A 15,242-nucleotide genomic window follows, 5' to 3' on the forward strand; every position below is an offset into this window, starting at 1 on the left:
TCAAATTTCCACAAAAATTCCTCAATTTTTCCCCAAAATCCCCCAAATTCACCCCAAAATCCATCTGAGAACCCCAAAATCCCTCGAATTTCCACAAAAATTCCTCAAATTCCCACAGAAATCCCTCAAATTTTCCCCCAAATCCCCCAAATTCACCCCAAAATCCATCAAATTCACCCCAAAATCCACATGAAAACACCAAAATCCCTGAAATTCACCCCAAAATCCACCCGGGAACCCCAAAATTCCTCAAATTTCCACAAAAATCCCTCAAATTTTCACAGAAATCCCCCAAATTTTCCCCAAAATCCCTGAAATTCACCCCAAAATTCTTCAAATTCACCCCAAAAAATCCACGAATTTTTCCCCAAAATCCCTGAAATTCACCCCAAAATCCACCCGGGAACCCCAAAATTCCTCAAATTTCCACAAAAATCCCGCAAATTTTCATGGAAATCCCTCAAATTTTCCCCAAAATCCCCCAAATTCACCCCAAAATCCACATGAAAACCCCAAAATTCTTCAAATTCACCCCAAAAATTCCACGAATTTTTCCCCAAAATCCCTGAAATTCACCCCAAAATCCACCCGGGAACCCCAAAATTCCTCAAATTTCCACAAAAATCCCTCAAATTTTCACGGAAATTCCTCAAATTTTCCCCAAAATCCCCCAAATTCACCCCAAAATCCACCCGGGAACCCCAAAATCCCTGAAATTCACCCCAAAAATTCCACGAATTTTTCCCCAAAATCCCCCAAATTCACCCCAAAATCCGCACGAAAACCCCAAAATTTCTCAAATTCACCCCAAAAATTCCACGAATTTTTCCCCAAAATCCCCCAAATTCACCCCAAAATCCACCCGGGAACCCCAAAATTCCTCAAATTTCCACAAAAATCCCTCCAATTCCCACAGAAATTCCTCAATTTTTCCCCAAAATCCCCCAAATTCACCCCAAAATCCACAGGAAAACCCCAAAATTCCTCAAATTCACCCCAGAAATTCCTCAATTTTTCGCCAAAATCCCTGAAATTCACCCCAAAATCCACCCGGGAACCCCAAAATCCCTCAAATTCCCACAAAAATTCCTCAAATTCCCACAGAAATCCCTCAAATTTTTCCCAAAATCCACCAAATTCACCCCAAAATCCATCAAATTCACCCCAAAATCCACCCGGGAACCCCAAAATCCCTGAAATTCACCCCAAAAATTCCACGAATTTTTCCTCAAAATCCCTCCAATTCACCCCAAAATCCACCAGGGAAGCCCCCAAATCCGTCAAATTCCCACAGAAATTCCTCAAATTTTCCCACAAATCCCCGAAATTCACCCCAAAATCCACCCGGGAACCCCAAAATCCCTGAAATTCACCCCAAAATCCACCTGGGAACCCCAAAATTCCTCAAATTTCCACAAAAATCCCTCAAGTTCCCACAGAAATTCCTCAATTTTTCCCCAAAATCCCTCAAATTCACCCCAAAATCCACCCGGGAACCCCAAAATTCCTCAAATTCACCCCAGAAATTCCTCAATTTTTCCCCAAAATCCCTCATATTCACCCCAAAATCCACACGAAAGCTCCAAAATTCTTCAAATTCACCCCAAAAATTCCACGAATTTTTCTCCAAAATCCCCCAAATTCACCCCAAAATCCCTCAAAATTCACCTCCAAATCCCTGAAATTCAACCCAAAATCCACCCTGGATCCCCAAAATCCCTCGAATTTCCCCCAAAATCCCTCAGATTTTCCCCAAATCCCACAAATTCACCCCAAAATTCCTCAAATTTCCACAAAAAATCCCTCCAATTCCCACAGAAATTCCTGATATTTTCCCCAAAATCCCCCAAATTCACCCCAAAATCCACCTGGGAACCCCAAAATTCCTCAAATTTTCACAGAAATCCCTCAAATTTTCCCCAAAATCCCCCAAATTCACCCCAAAATCCCTGAAATTCACCCCAAAATCCAGCCGGGACCCTCAAATTTCCACAAAAATCCCTCAAATTTTCACGGAAATCCCTCAAATTTTCCCCAAAATCCCCCAAATTCACCCCAAAGTCTCTCAAATTTTCCCCAAAATCCCTGAAATTCACCCCAAAATCCCCCCAAAATCCCCCCAGGAACCCCAAAACTCCTCAAATTTCCCCCAAAAGCCCTCAGATTTTCCCCAAATCCCACAAATTCACCCCAAAATTCCTCAAATTTCCACAAAAAATCCCTCAAATTCCCACAGAAATTCCTGATATTTTCCCCCAAAATCCCTCAAATTTTCCCCAAAATCCCTGAAATTCACACCAAAATCCCTCAAATTTTCCCCAAAATCCCTGAAATTCACCCCAAAATCCACCCGGGACCCCCAAAATTCCTCAAATTTCCACAAAAATCCCTCAAATTCCCACAGAAATTCCTCAATTTTTCCCCAAAATGCCCCAAATTCACCCCAAAGTCCCTCAAATTTTCCCCAAAATCCCTGAAATTCACCCCAAAATCTCCCCAAAATCCCCCCAAAATCCACCCGGAAACCACAAAACTCCTCGAATTTCCCCCAAAATCCCTCAGATTTTCCCCAAAATCCCCCAAATTCACCCCAAAATCCACCCGGGACCCCTCAAACCTCCCCCGGTTCGCTCCGGCCGCCATTTTCCCTCTCCTTCTCCCCTCACGGCCGCCGCGCTCTGATTGGCCGCACGCCGTGAGGCACCCGGCGCTCCCATTGGCTCAGCGTTTCCCGCCTTTTCCAAACCCCTCTCTGATTGGTTAATGCCTGTCTCCGGGATGAGAGCCGCGCGCTGATTGGCTGACGGGGAAAAAGGCGGGCTAAAACAGGGCGGGCTCTCCTGAGGCGAGCTGCGCGGTGATTGGCTGAAAGGCGGGAAAGGGGGCGGGGCTACCGAGGTGATATAAGGGGCGGCGCGGCGCCCTCAGGCTCAGTCCGGAGGTGGCGGCGGTCGAGGCGCGGCGGCTCCAAGGGCGGTTTAATCGATTCCTTTCTTCATTTAATTAATTTAATTAACTTAATTAGCGGCGAGGAGCTCAATTAAGGCGCTAATTGGCGCCCCTGAGGGCGATTCGAGGCTATTTTGGGTTTTAAAGGAGGAAATCCGGGGGGGGACGTTTAAAGCTCTTTTTAATTTTAATCTGTTCTTCTAAATTTAATCCGTTAATTAACTTAATTGTTTAATTGCTCAATTCGTTTAATCGCGGCGTTTTTTTGCCGCTTTTTTTTTTTTTGAGGGGTTTCCGGTTTTGAATTAGTTTTATTAAATAGATTAAATAATTTGCTATAAATACGTTAAAGTTTATTAAGCAATTAAAATAATTTTAGCGCTAAAATCGCATTTTAAACTTATTTTTACCTTAAATTTCTTCAAATCGCCTCAGGTTTATTCGATTTTAAGCAATTTTTCCCTTCAGATATATTGAATTATTAATTTATTAGCATTAAATTATTTAACTTATCTGTATTAAATTATTTATTAATTTATTAGCGTTAAATTATTTAACTCACCGGTATTAAATTATTTATTGTTTCCGAAATTTATTCGATTTTTGGGGAAGTTTTGGAGTTTTTATCCTGTTTCATATTTAAATAATTTAAATTTTGCCGTGGTTTAGCCGAGTTTATTAATATTTAATTAATATTTAATTAATATTTAATTAATATTTAATAACTAATAAGCACTTAATTAATATTTATTAATATTTGTCAGGTTTGGCAAATTTTATTCAAATTTTGAGGAGTTTCGGGTTCTTTTTTAAGATTAAAAATTCCCTTTTTAAGCGTTAATTTAAAATCTATTTATAAAATAATTAATTAAATATTTAAAGTTTTTATTGAAGGTTTAAATTATTTAGTATTTATTAATTATTCAATTAAATTATTACATAAAATTAAAGAAAGTTTTATTTCATTTTTATAGATTTTTTTGAGGCGTTTTGGGGCAATTTTTCCTCTTTTTTCTTCTCCTAAATAATTAAAAAATCCCTTTTAATTAATTAATATTTAATTAATTAATATTTAATTAATTAATATTTAATTAATTGTTTAATCTTCATTAAATTATTGGTTTATTAAAAGATTTGAGGTTTTTAATTGTTTAATCTCGGGGCTATAAATTTGTTTAGTTTTAATTTTCATTAATTATAAATTTTGGATAATTTAAATTTTATATCATTTTAATTTTATATCATTTTAATTTTATATCATTTTAATTTTATATCATTTTAATTTTAAATGATTTTAATTAAAGAAATAATTCTGGATAATTTGGATTTTAATTAATTTTAATTTGAGATAATTTTCAATAATTTTAATTTAAAATAATTGTAAATAATTTGGATTTTAATTAATTTCAATTTTAGGTAATTTTAGATAATTTTCTTAATTTTAAATAATTTTGATTTTATTCGGTTTTAATTTTATTTAACTTTAATTGAGTATAATTTTAATTCCATAAAAATAATTATTAATTCTAATAACTTTAATAACTTTAATAATTCTAGTAAATAACAAATAAAATATTAATTTTTAATTCCATTTCATTCATTTTAATAATTTTTATTTAAGTATTTTTGTGACTTTGTTTAATTACTTAATTATAATTAATAGCATATTAATTAATATATTTTTATTCCTATTTTAATTTATATTAATGCAATTAATTTGGATGTATTAATTCTAATATAATTAAAATCAGTTCTCCAATTAATTTTAATACATATTTATAGTAATTATTAAATTATTTCAATTATTACAATTAATAATAATTGTTAAATTAAAAAAGTAGTGTTTATTAACATTAATAGTAATAATTATTTTATTTATTAATTACTAATTAATATTAAATTTTATTCCCATTTTTCGCTGTTTTTGGTTCATTTTGGGGTCATTTCTCACCCTCAAAACTTCATTTTTTTGATCTAAAATTTAAATATATTAAATACAGTTAATTACATATTAATTTATGCAAATTTATGCAAATTAATATTTAAAAAGAAATAATTTTTTAGGGTTTTTTTAAAGTGGATTTTTCTCCTTTTTTGGCCTAAAATCGCCTCTTTTTGCCCCAAAATAATTCAAAATTTGTTAAAAATAATTTGAAATTATTCAGATTTGTTTTGAATTATTTAAATTTATTCAAATTTATTCAAATTTATTGGAATTTGGGGGAGAGCTTCCGGAATGTTCTACTACCCCGAGGTTCTGCGGCGTCGCAGCGGCTGCTTCGGGACCATCTGGTGAGAGATTTTGGGGAGAATTCCTGGGATTTTGGGAAATTTGGGAAAAATGGGGAAAAATTGGGAAAAAATTGGGAAAAAATTGGGAAAAATGGGAAAAAATTTGGGGGAAAATTGGGGAAAAAAAAGGGAAAAATGGGGAAAAAATGGGAAAATTTGGGGGAAAAAAAATGGGAAAAAATTAAATTAATGGGGGAAAATTGGGAAAAAATGGGAAAAAATGGGGGAAAAATTAAATTAATTTGGGGAAAATTTGGTTGAAAAATGGGGAAAAATGGGAAACAAAAAGGGGAAAAAATTAAATAAATTTGGGGGAAAAATGGGAAAATTTGGGGAAAAAAAAGGGGAAAATTTGGGAAAAAATTGGGGGAAAATTGGGAAAATGTGGGAAAAAATGGGAAAAAATGGGGGAAAAAATTGGGAAAAAATTAAATTAAATTGGGAAAAATTTGGGGGAAAATGGGGAAAAAATGGGGAAAAAATGGGGGAAAAAATGGGGGAAAATTTGGGGAAAAATTGGGGTAAATTGGGAAAAATGGGGAAAAAATGGGAAAAATTTGGGAAAAATGGGGAAAAAATTGGGGAAAGATTGGGAGAATTTGGGGAAAAAATGGGGGGAAAATGGGGGAAAAATTAATTTGTGAAAAAATGGGGAAAAATTGCGGGAAAAATTGGGAAAATTTGGGGAAAAAAAGGGGAAAAAATTAAATTAATTTGGGAAAAATTTGGGGGAAAATGGGAAAAATTTGGGAAAAAATTGGGGAAAAAAATTAATTTGGAAAAAATTTGGGGGAAAAATAGGGGAAAATTGGGAAAATTTGGGAAAAATTTGCTAAAAAATGGGGAAAAAAATGGGGAAAAAATTAAATTAATCTGGGAAAAAAATGAGGGAAAATTGGGGGAAAAAAAGGGGAAAAAATTAAATTAATTTGGGGGAAAATTTGGGAAAAAATGGGGGAAAAAATGGAAAAAAATGGGGAAAAATTGAAGAAAAAAATGGGGGAAATTTGGGGAAAATGGGAAAAAACTTGGGAAAAAATTGAGGGAAAATTTGGGAAAAAATTGGGGGAAATTGGGAAAAATAGGGGAAAAATGGGGAAAAAATTTTCCCCCATTTTTTTCCCCAAACTTTTCCCAAATTAATTTAATTTTTTCCCCTTTTTTTTTCCCCAAATTTTCCCATTTTTCCCCCAAATTAATTTAATTTCTTCCCCTTTTTTTCCCCCTTTTTTTCCCATTTTTCCCCAATTTTTCTCCCATTTTTTCCCAAATTTTCCCCCATTTTTTCCCTAATTTTTTCCCGAATTTTTTCCCATTTTTCCCCATTTTTCCCCCAAATTTTTCCCAAATTAATTTAATTTTTTCCCTTTTTTTTTTCTAAATTTTCCCATTTTTTCCTCCAATTTTTCCCCATTTTTTTCCCAAATTAATTTAATTTGCCCGATTTTGGTGAATTTTCAGCCAATTTTGGGTCATTTTGAGCCAATTTTGGGTCATTTTCAGCCAATTTTGGGTCATTTTCAGGCAATATTCTCCATTTTGGGTCATTTTGGGTCAATTTTGCTTCATTTTGGGTGCATTTTTATTCATTTTTAGTGAGTTTTGATCCATTTTTTTTCCAACTTTTATCCATTTTTGGTGAATTTTGAGCCGATTTTGGGTCATTTTCAGCCAATTTTGGGTCATTTTCAGTCAATTTTGGGTCATTTTCAGCCAATTTTGGGTCATTTTCCTCGGATTTTGGATCATTTCAGATTCTGGATGGTTTTGGGTTAATTTTTGCCCGATTTTGGTGAATTTTGGGTGAATTTTGTGGTTTTTTTGCAGGTTGGCAGCCACCTGCCACTCCCGGCTGCTCCGTCGCGAATATTTGGGTGTGGACGTTCCCCGAACCTGGTAAGGACCCAAAAACCCCAAAATTCACCCCAAAAATCCCAATTTCACCCCAAAAATCCCAATTTCACACCAAAAACCTTAAATTTCACCCCAAAAACCCCCAAATTCACGCCAAAAATCCCAATTTCACACCAAAAACCCCAAAAATCCTCAAATTTCAACCCAAAAACCACGATTTTCACCCCAAAAAACCTCAAATTTCACCCAAAAATCCTCAAATTTCACCTCAAAAAACCCCGAATTTCACCCAAATTTCACCCTAAAAACCTCAAATTTCACCCCAAAAAATCCCTCAAATTTCACCTTAAAAAAATCTCTGAATTTCACCCAAATTTCCCCCCAAAAAACCCCAAATTTCACCTTAAAACCCCAAAAACCTCAAATTTCACCCCAAAATCCCAAATTTCACCTCAAAAAACCTCAAATTTCACCCGAATTTCACTCTAAAAAAACCCAAATTCCACCCAAATTTCACCCCAAAAAACCTCAAATTTCACCTTAAAAAACCTCAAATTTCACCTCAAAAATCCCCAAATTTCACCCCAAAAATCTCCCGAATTTCACCCAAATTTCACCCCAAAAATCTCAAATTTCACCCCAAAAAACTCCAAATTTTACCCCAAAAAACCCCAAATTTCACCCAAAATTCACCCAAATTTCACCCCAAAAACCCCAAATTTCACCTCAAAAAACCCCAAATTTCACCCCAAAAAACCTCAAATTTCACCCCAAATAACCTCAAATTTCACCCAAATTTCACCCCAAAAAAACCCCAAATTCACCCCAAAAACCCCAAAAACCTCAAATTTCACCCCAAAAAACCTCAAATTTCACCTTAAAAAAACCTTGAATTTCACCACAAAAAACTTGAAATTTCAACCCAAAAATCCCCAAATTTCACCCCAAAATCCCCCAAATTTTACTCCAAAAAACCTCACATTTCACCCCAAAAACCCCCGAATTTCACCCGAACTTCACCCAAATTTCACCCCAAAAACCCCTCAAATTTCACCCCAAAATCCCCCGAATTTCACCTTAAAACCCCAAAAACCTCAAATTTCACCCCAAAATCCCAAATTTCACCTCAAAAAACCTCAAATTTCACCCGAATTTCACTCTAAAAAAACCCAAATTCCACCCAAATTTCACCCCAAAAAACCTCAAATTTCACCTTAAAAAACCTCAAATTTCACCCCAAAAATCCCCAAATTTCACCCCAAAAACCCCCAAATTTCACCCCAAAAAACTCCAAATTTTACCCCAAAAAACCCCAAATTTCACCCCAAAAATCTTCAATTTCACCCCAAAAAACCCCAAATTCACCCCAAAAACCCCAAAAACCTCAAATTTCACCACAAAAACCCCCAAATTTCACCCCAAAAATCCTCAAATTTCACCTCAAAAAACCTCAAATTTCACCCAAAAACCCTCAAATTTCACCCCAAAAAAACTCAAATTTCACCCAAAAACCCCGAATTTCACCTCAAAAAACCTCAAATTTCACCTCAAAAAACCTCAAATTTCACCTTAAAAAAACTCAAATTTGACCCCAAAAATCTCTGAATTTCACCCAAATTTCACCCCAAAAAACCTCAAATTTCACCTCAAAAAAACTCAAATTTCACCCCAAAAAAACTCAAATTTCACCCCAAAAACCTCAAATTTCACCCGAATTTCACCCAAATTTCACCCCAAAAAACCCCAAATTTCACCCCAAAATTCCCCAAATTTCACCCAAATTTCACCCCAAAAAGCCCCAAATTTCACCCCAAAATCCCCCAAATTTCACCCAAATTTCGCCCCAAAAACCCCCAAATTTCACCTCAAAAATCCCCAAATTTCACCTCAAAAAACCTCAAATTTCACCCCAAAAACCCTCAAATTTCACCCAAAAAACTCCACTTTCACCCCAAAAACCCAAATTTCACCTTAAAACCCCAGAAACCCCCAATTTCACCCCAAAACCCCCCGAATTTCACCCCAAAAAACCTCAAATTTCACCCAAAAAACTCCACTTTCACCCCAAAAACCCAAATTTCACCTTAAAACCCCAGAAACCCCCAATTTCACCCCAAAACCCCCCGAATTTCACCCCAAAAAACCTCAAATTTCACCCCAAAAAACCCTGAATTTCACCCAAATTTCCCCCCAAAAAACCTCAAATTTCACCCCAAAAAACCTCAAATTTTACCCAAAACCCCTCAAATTTCACCTTAAAACCCCAAAAACCCCAAATTTCACCCCAAAAAACCCCAAATTTCACCTCAAAAAAACTCAAATTTCACCCCAAAAAAGACCCCAAATTTCACCCCAAATATCCTCAAATTTCACCTTAAAAAAACTCAAATTTCACCCCAAAAAACCCCAAATTTCACCCCAAAAAACCTCAAATTTCACCCCAAAAAAACCCCGAAATCCCCTCAGAAAACTTTAAAAAATATAAAAAATATAAAATTCAAAATGGCGGCCTGAGGGGAATCCCTGAATTTATCCCTAAAAAAAACCACCAAAAATGCACCAAAATCCCTCAAAATCAACCCAAAATCCTCGAATTTTACTAAAAATCTTCAATTTCACCCCAAAAAACCCCAAAATCCCCTCAAAAAACCCCAAAATCCCCTCAGAAAACTTTAAAAAATATAAAAAATATAAAATTCAAAATGGCGGCCTGAGGGGAATCCCTGAATTTATCCCTAAAAAAAACCACCAAAAATGCACCAAAATCCCTCAAAATCAACCCAAAATCCTCGAATTTTACTGAAAATCTTCAATTTCACCCCAAAAAATGCCAAAATCCCCCCAAAAATCCCCAATTTCACCCCAAAAAACCCCAATTTCACCTTAAAACCCCAAAAACCCAAAACCCCCGAATTTCACCCAAATTTCACCTCAAAAAACCTCGAATTTCACCCCAAAAAACCCCGAATTTCACCCCCAAAAACCCCGAATTTCACCCAAATTTCACCCCAAAAAACTCCAAATTTCACCTCAAAAAACCTCAAATTTCACCCCAAAAAACCTCAAATTTCACCTCAAAAAACCTCAAATTTCACCCCAAAAAACCTCAAATTTCACCTTAAAAAAACTCAAATTTCACCTAAAACTCCCCAAATTTCACCTTAAAACCCCAAAAACCCCAAATTTCACCCCAAAACCCCCCAAACCCACCCCAAAAACCCCAAATTCCACCCAAAAAACCCCAAAATCCGCCGATTTTACCTCAAAAACTCCTCTCCCCCTCACGCTTTCCCGCTCTTTTCTTGGCCCCGCCCAGCGCCGCCGTCACCTCGTTCGTGATTGGTCGAGGCGGTTGGGAAGTCCCGCCCCCTCCCCCCGGGGCCCCGCCCCCTCGCTGCTCGCTCTATTTGGGGGCGTTGCTGCAGCTGGGTCTCGCGAGAGTTTACGGCCGGCAATGCCTCAGCCTGCTGGGTAGGGAACGAGATTATGCTAATGAGGGGGGCGGGGCTTAGCGGCGAGCGGCGGCTGAGGGGGGAGGAGAAAATGGCGGGAAAGGGGGGGGGTTGGGGGTTTTGGGGTGAAATTTGGGGATTTTGGGGCAAAATTTGGGATTTTTGGGGTTTTCTTGTGGGGAAATTGAGGTTTTTGGGGTGAAATTTGAGGTTTTTGGGGTAAAAATTGAGGGTTTTGGGGTTTCTTTGGGTTTTTGGTCTCGCGAGAGTTTACGGCCGGCAATGCCTCAGCCTGCTGGGTAGGGAACGAGATTATGCTAATGAGGGGGCGGGGCTTAGCGGCGAGCGGCGGCTGAGGGGGGGAGAAGAAAATGGCGGGAAAGGGGGGGGGTTTTGGGGTGAAATTTGGGGATTTTGGGGCAAAATTTGGGGGTTTTGGGGTGAAATTTGGGGTTTTTGAGGTAAAATTTGGGGATTTTGGGGTGAAATTTGGGGGGTTTGGGGTAAAATTTGGGGTTTTTGGGGTAAAATTCGGGGTAAAATTTTGGATTTCTGGGGTGAAATTTGAGGTAAAATTTGGGATTTTTGAGGTTAAATTTGGGGTTTTTGGGGTAAAATTTGGGGTTTTTTGGGGTGGAATTTGGGGATTTTGGGCAAAATTTGGGGGGTTTGGGGTAAAATTTGAGGTAAAATTTGGGATTTTTGGGGTGAAATTTGGATTTTTTGGGGTAAAATTTGGGGTTTTTGGGGTAAAATTTGAGGTAAAATTTGGGATTTGTGAGGTAAATTTTGGGGTTTTGGGGCAAAATTTGGGATTTTTGGGGTTTTCTTGTGGGGAAATGGAGGTTTTTGGGGTGAAATTTGAGGTTTTTGGGGTGAAATTTGAGGTTTTTGGGGTAAAAATTGAGGGTTTTGGGGTTTCTTTGGGTTTTTGGTCTCGCGAGAGTTTACGGCCGGCAATGCCTCAGCCTGCTGGGTAGGGAACGAGATTATGCTAATGAGGGGGGCGGGGCTTAGCGGCGAGCGGCGCCTGAGGGGGGAGGAGAAAATGGCGGGAAAGGGGGGGGGTTTTGGGGTGAAATTTGGGGATTTTGGGCAAAATTTGGGGATTTGGGGTAAAATTTGAGGTGAAATTTGGGGTTTTTGGGCAAAATTTGGGGTTTTTGAGGTGAAATTTGGGGTTTTTGGGGTAAAATTTGAGGGATTTGGGGCAAAATTTGGGGGGTTTGGGGTAAAATTTGAGGTAAAATTTGTGGATTTTGGGCAAAATTTGGGGTTTTTGGGGTAAAATTTGGGGTTTTGAGGTAAAATTTGGGGTTTTTGGGGTGAAATTTGAGTTTTTTTGGGGTGAAATTTGGGGTTTTGGGGTAAAATTTGAGGTAAAATTTGGGATTTTTTGGGTAAAATTTGAGGTAAAAATTGGGAATTTTGGGGTAAAATTCGGGGTAAATTTTGGGATTTTTGGGGTAAAATTTGAGGTAAAATTTGGGATTTGTGAGGTAAATTTTGGGGTTTTTGGGCAAAATTTGGAGTTCTTGAGGTAAAATTTGGGGTTTTGGGGTAAAATTTGGGATTTTTGGGGTTTTCTTGTGGGGAAATTGAGGTTTTTGGGGTGAAATTTGAGGTTTTTGGGGTGAAAATTGAGGGTTTTGGGGTTTCTTTGGGTTTTTGGTCTCGCGAGAGTTTACGGCCGGCAATGCCTCAGCCTGCTGGGTAGGGAACGAGATTATGCTAATGAGGGGGGCGGGGCTTAGCGGCGAGCGGCGCCTGAGGGGGGGGAGAAAATGGCGGGAAAGGGGGGGGGGGTTTGGGGTGAAATTTGGGGATTTTGGGCAAAATTTGGGGGTTTTGGGGCAAAATTTGGGATTTTTGGGGTTTTCTTGTGGGGAAATTGAGGTTTTTGGGGTAAAAATTGAGGGTTTTGGGGTTTCTTTGGGTTTTTGGTCTCGCGAGAGTTTACGGCCGGCAATGCCTCAGCCTGCTGGGTAGGGAACGAGATTATGCAAATGAGGGGGGCGGGGCTTAGCGGCGAGCGGCGCCTGAGGGGGGGGAAGAAAATGGCGGGAAAGGGGGGGGGTTGGGGGTTTTGGGGTGAAATTTGGGGATTTTGGGCAAAATTTGGGGTTTTGGGGTGAAATTTGGGATTTTTGGGGTTTTCTTGTGGGGAAATTGAAGTTTTTGGGGTGAAATTTGGGGCTTTTGAGGCAAAATTTGGTTTTTTTTTGGATAAAATCTGAGGTAAAATTTGGGATTTTTGAGGTGAAATTTGGAGTTTTTGAGGTAAAATTTGGGATTTTTGAGGTGAAATTTGGGGTTTTTGGGGTAAAATTTGAGGGATTTGGGGTAAAATTTGGGGGTTTTGAGGTAAAATTTGGGATTTTTGGGGTAAAATTTGGGGGTTTTGGGGCAAAATTTGGGATTTTTGGGGTGAAATTTGGGGATTTTGGGCAAAATTTGGAGTTTTTGAGGTAAAATTTGGGGTTTTTGGGGTAAAATTTGGGTTTTTTGGGGTGAAATTTGGGGTTTTGGGGTAAAATTTGAGGTAAAATTTGGGATTTTTGAGGTAAAATTTGGGGGTTTTGAGGCGAAATTTGGGGGATTTGGGCAAAATTTGGATTTTTTGGGGTAAAATTTGGGGTAAAATTTGGGGTTTTGGGGTAAAATTTGAGGTAAAATTTGGGATTTTTGGGGTAAAATTTGGGGTTTTTGGGGTAAAATTTGAGGTGAAATTTGGGGTTTTTGAGGTGAAATTTGGGAGTTTTGGGGTGAAATTTGGGGGCTTTTGGGCAAAATTTGGGGTTTTTGGGGTAAAATTTGGGGTTTTTGGGGTAAAATTTGAGGGATTTGGGGCAAAATTTGGGGTTTTTGGGGTGAAATTTGAGTTTTTTTGAGTTGAAATTTGGAGTTTTGGGGTAAAATTTGAGGTAAAATTTAGGGATTTTGGGCAAAATTTGGGGTTTTTGGGGTGGAATTTGGGGATTTTGGGCAAAATTTGGGGTTTTGGAGTAAAATTTGAGGTAAAATTTGGGATTTTTGGCGCAAAATTTGGCCGTTTTGGGGTAAAATTTGGTGTTTTTTAGGGTGGAATTTGGGGATTGTGGGCAAAATTTGGGGGTTTTGGGGTGAAATTTGAGGTAAAATTTGGGGTTTTTGGGCAAAATTTGGGGTTTTTGAGGTGAAATTTGGGGATTTTGGGCAAAATTTGGGGTTTTTGGGGTGAAATTTGGATTTTTTGGGGTAAAATTTGGGGTTTGTGGGGTAAAATTTGAGGCAAAATTTGGGATTTGTGAGGTAAATTTTGGGGTTTTTGGGCAAAATTTGGAGTTTTTGAGGTAAAATTTGGGGTTTTGGGGTAAAATTTGGGATTTTTGGGGTTTTCTTGTGGGGAAATTGAGGTTTTTGGGGTGAAATTTGAGGTTTTTGGGGTAAAAATTGAGGGGTTTGGGGTTTCTTTGGGTTTTTGGTCTCGCGAGAGTTTACGGCCGGCAATGCCTCAGCCTGTTGGGTAGGGAACGAGATTATGCTAATGAGGGGGGCGGGGCTTAGCGGCGAGCGGCGCTTGAGGGGGGGGGAGAAAATGGCGGGAAAGGGGGGGGGGTTGGGGTGAAATTTGGGGATTTTGGGCAAAATTTGGGGGTTTTGGGGCAAAATTTGGGATTTTTGGGGTTTTCTTGTGGGGAAATTGAGGTTTTTGGGGTGAAATTTGAGGTTTTTGGGGTAAAAATTGAGGGGTTTTGGGGTTTCATTTGGTTTTTGGTCTCGCGAGAGTTTACGGCCGGCAATGCCTCAGCCTGCTGGGTAGGGAACGAGATTATGCTAATGAGGGGGGCGGGGCTTAGCGGCGAGCGGCGGCTGAGGGGGGGGGAAGAAAATGGCGGGAAAGGGGGGGGGGATGGGGTTTTTGGGGTAAAATTTGAGGTAAAATTTGGGATTTTTGAGGTAAAATTTGGGGGTTTTGGGCAAAATTTGGGGTTTTTGGGGTAAAATTTTGGGTTTTTGTGGTGAAATTTGGGGTTTTTGGGGCAAAATTTGGGATTTTTGGGGTAAAATTTGGGGTTTTTGTGGTGAAATTTGGTTTTTTTGGGGTAAAATTTGGGGGTTTTGGGGTAAAATTTGGGTTTTTCGGGGCAAAATTTGGGGTTTTGGGGTAAAATTTGAGGTAAAATTTGGGATTTTTGAGGTAAAATTTGGGGGTTTTGGGCAAAATTTGAGGGGTTTGGGGGTAAAATTTGGGGTTTTTGGGGTGAAATTTGGATTTTTTGGGGTTAAATTTGGGGTTTTTGGGGTGAAATTTGGGATTTTTGGAGTAAAATTTGGGGTAAAAGTTGGGGTTTTTGGGGTAAAATTTCAGGTAATATTTGGGATTTTTGGGGTAAAATTTGAGGTAAAATTTGGGATTTGTGAGGTAAATTTTGGGGTTTTTGGGCAAAATTTGGAGTTCTTGAGGTAAAATTTGGGGGTTTTGAGGTAAAATTTGGGATTTTTGGGGTTTTCTTGTGGGGAAATTGAGGTTTTTGGGGTGAAATTTGAGTTTTTTGGGGTAAAAATTGAGGGTTTTGGGGTTTCTTTGGGTTTTTGGTCTCGCGAGAGTTTACGGCCGGCAATGCCTCAGCCTGCTGGGTAGGGAACGAGATTATGCTAATGAGGAGGGCGGGGCTTAGCGGCGAGCGGCGCCTGGGGGGGGGAGAAAATGGC

Source organism: Poecile atricapillus, chromosome 19 (genome assembly GCF_030490865.1).
Source record: "Poecile atricapillus isolate bPoeAtr1 chromosome 19, bPoeAtr1.hap1, whole genome shotgun sequence".
Lineage (NCBI taxonomy): Eukaryota > Metazoa > Chordata > Aves > Passeriformes > Paridae > Poecile > Poecile atricapillus.